Consider the following 3,889-nt stretch of genomic DNA (forward strand, 5'->3'; position numbering starts at 1 on the left):
CGCGTCGGCGTTCTCGTCGCTGTCTTTCATTTCCCTTTGATCTTGTAGCGCCGATCAAATCGATCAAATGTAATTTTCGCAGCACGAACGTGCGGCATGGCCAAAAGAGACCAACTATGAGCGCCAAGTGCTGGCCCTCGACGATGTGCTCTCTGTTCTCCGTTCTGTTGCGGGCAAGTACATTTACACCAATTGCACTGATCGATCTGGGTGTAAGTTATAAGCCAGCCACAGCCACAGCCACAGCAGCAGTAGGAGCCCCCTGAGACCGTGCCAAATTCTTAATAGTTGCAAGCCTACTCGTACTACGAGTCCCATACCTTGCGAAGGAATGAAAGAATCCAGAACCGAGAGCCGAGAACCTCCAGTAAACATTCAGAGACAGAGCCGAAGCCAGAGCCAAGATGATCACGATGGCGTTTTGTGGTTTGGCGTCTGGGACTTCCACTGGAGTATAGTGGAGAGTGGGGCTTGGACGATGGCGGTTTCGCTATAATTAAGGACTTTGGTGTAATTTGTACACCTATTTAGGATCGCGTTGATTACAGGCCGGCGTTTTATTGCTTTTGACACCTAAAGGGAAACCGGCTTTTGGGCCAGGTCCAGGTCCAGGTCCAGGCTTTTGGCTTCTGCTCCAGGTTAACCCATTTGGAAGCTGTGCGAGAGAGCAGAGATCCTCAACAAGAGATCCCCCATTCGATTGCGAACCGAAGTGGATTTATTGGCTGACGTGAGTATTTAGTGTTGACGGCATAGAACAAAGGAGTCGCCGCTTTGCGTCTCAGTCCTTTGGCATACACATGCCATCGACAAAATCGCTCTCGGGGTTGGTCTGGGCATATTCCCACATGAAGGCGGCCAGCATCTGGGAGCCCTTGATGTAGTTGTCCACCGAGATTCGTTCGTTCACCGGACTCCCGCCGATGTCGTTCTCCGCAATGGGCAGCACCACCACGTTTTTCTTGAGCACTCTCTGAAAAATCGAGGGAGCCAGCAGAGAGCCGCCGTCTCGTATGAAGTTTGGCTTTACGTTGTAGGTCTTGCTCATGGCCCGAGTGGCCGCCAGGTACTCGGGGCTGTTGCAGCGTCCACTCCAGGAGGGAATAACGAACTTCTCGCACAGCATCATCTTGTTGGGCGATGCCCGCTGTAGCCAAACCTGCCCCAAATGCTTCTGCAGGGCTTTGGTGACGTCCTCCGGCCGTTGGTTGGGCGCCAGCGCAATGGAGAATTTTCCGATCACCTTGTGGGGTATCACAAAGCGGACGTCTGCCTCGGAGTTGGCCCCCTCGATGCCGTGTATCGAGAGATGGGGCATGGCCCAGTTCTTGGCGAGAGCCAAATGCTTATGTCTGCGGTTGGGAAGGCGGGGCACCAACAAGTTATCGCCAAATTCCTCGTAGCTGAAGTCCGCACACCTAACGGTATTCATGTCAACGGGGTGGGCATGCGCGGTTCCTTCGATGAGGACGTTCAACTGGGAATCTGTCAGACAGCTGAGCAGGTAGAAGAGATCCGGCAGTGCCTCGAACAGAGTGCCGCCGTGCTCGAAGCTGCTGAGATCGCGGTTGCAGCACTGCACCTCCAGGTGGTAGTAGATCAGGCCCCTCGATCCGTAAATCAATCCCGGGGTGGTGGCGCTCTGCCAGCGGCGTGTGGCCATCACCACGCAGGAGACGTTGCGGAAGAAGCTTATCCGCTCCTTGAGGACCGTCTCGAGGCCCAGGCTGCCGCAGTGGGCCATGCTCTCGATGACGAAAACGATGTTGACGGGCAGGCGAACCCCTGCGTCCATGTAGGCCTGAATGGCATTCAGCCAGCACAAGAGCGGACCCTTGTCCATGGCGACGCCCCGCCCGTACAGATACTCGCCGATCTCCGTCATCACAAAGGGATCCGTACCCCAGCCATCTCCCACGACAGCCTCCTCCACGTCCAGGTTTCCATAAACCAGAATCGTCGGCTTGCTGGGACTATGGACGAGCACTCCAATGATTACCCTGGGCATGGGAATGGGCTGGTATTCGTCCGTCATCTGCATTCCCAGATGCTCCCCAAAGGCCACCACATCGATGGCCGCCAGGCGCTTTAGTAGCCAGTCGATGGCCCTCCTCATGTCATCGCGTTTTTCGTCCCGTGTGGACACCGTCTCGTGGCCCACCAGCTCCCAGAGATCGTTTATGTAGCACTCGCGCTTGATGACGACCATCTGGAAGAGGCGCTTCAGAGGGGAGTTGGGCCCGAACGACGAACTTCTTGTCACGGACTTCTTAGCCAATTCGTCGGCGTCTACCACGGTAAAATTTAATTTTGACATTTTGTATGGGAAATATTTTCGAATTTTGTCTGTAATACAGATACAAATAACTCAATTCCAGAACACAGCTAGGCCCAGGTTCGAAGGTGAATACTTCCGAAGGTCGTGAGAGCAGTGAGTCGTAATAAAAATAATTAAATGTCCGACACCATACACATAATTCATTATCGCATGCGGGACAGACAGAGAGACAGAGAGAACGGTAATTTGTCTAGCCGAAAAGTGGAATTTAAAATTATATCATAAATAATTTGTCAGCAGTTTGCCAAAAATGAGAGAATCGAGCGGCATTATCGCCGGCAATTAGTTGCTTTGCCTGTGGCCCGAAACCAAAAATTCACAAATCCAAATTCCACATTATTGGCGTGGGCTATCGATGGTTATCGGATCGGTGGAAAAACAATTGCGCCCCTCAACCATCGTACACCATCGGACACAAACGGACACCAACGAACGGACTATTGAAAGCTTTTGTCGTCGCTAGTTTAGGGGGCGTTCAGCGAATCGCGGCGCCCACACAAATTCACGGCTGCTTCAACAAATTGCTTTGACACTTTTCCAGCGAACGGCAGAATGGAGAATGGCAACCAGAATGCTCTGGAGTGGAGTGGCTCCACCAGCTTAAGCTTCAACTCCCAGCGGGGGAGCGCCGTTAAGCCCGACTTCGACACTTGAACGCAAGCGCGAGTGGCTTGAAAAATTGCGGATATGTCACACGATTTTATGGCTATATAGAGAGGAGATCGCTCCACAGCAGCAGCAGCAGCAGAAACAGCAGTCGCGGTGCTGTCTCCGCAGGCGAATGCTAAATCATCATAAAAATGTTGCAAGTCGCAACAGGACTTGCCCCGTGTGCTTCTCTCTGCCCATTTCTGTTTCTGTTTTTGTTCTGGGCCCATGACAACTGACTGGGTTTCTGGCCCCAAAGAGTCCAAAGAGTCCAAGGTGTTCTTGATTACTTGGTGGCACAGCAGCACAGTGGTGTGGGCTCTTCACATAAGGGGTTTCTCTATCATGATACATATATTAAAAGAATACCCCAATTAATGTTAGGAATCCACTCATTTATTTTATATTCCTAGGTCTCAAATTGGAGCAGATACTCAGCAGATACTATGATTTCCTGCTGGATAATAAATTGTATTGTAAAACTGCGGATAGGATTGGATAGGTTGGCTAAGCCAATCTTTCTATTTGCATATAAATCGAGTAAAGCGAACCGGTTCGGTTGAACACTTGTGCGCACAAATAAAACGATTAAATGGGGGATATATTATATTGAGATTATGGTAAATTTGTGTGGGTGCAGTAGTGAAGAGCACTGGGCCACAAATCAGGGTAAGTTATGGCTCATTTATTGAATAGACTCTTGGAATAGTTTCCGTAGATTCTTGAACCACTGTGCCGACTGGGGCTGGGGTCCCCACTTAGTAGGAATTCCTGCTGCTCACTTACGGCAAATGACAAGACGATTTCACACCTCGGGGAGTCCTCGCTCAAGGCTCGCCAGGGCCCCGCTTTGTAACGAGCTTTGTATTCTGGTACCCACCTGACAGCCTCTGGGGAGGGAAT

At 51.3% G+C, this 3,889-nt stretch overlaps 1 pseudogene; it reads right to left on the reverse strand.

Annotated features, from left to right (window-relative positions):
- Positions 1-695: 695 nt before the first annotated feature.
- On the reverse strand, positions 696-2,328 carry LOC6593959 (annotated as a pseudogene).
- Between the last annotated feature and the right edge of the window lie 1,561 nt (positions 2,329-3,889).

Source organism: Drosophila persimilis, unplaced genomic scaffold (genome assembly GCF_003286085.1).
Source record: "Drosophila persimilis strain 14011-0111.01,24,50 unplaced genomic scaffold, DperRS2 tig00000124-arrow-pilon, whole genome shotgun sequence".
Classification (NCBI taxonomy): domain Eukaryota; kingdom Metazoa; phylum Arthropoda; class Insecta; order Diptera; family Drosophilidae; genus Drosophila; species Drosophila persimilis.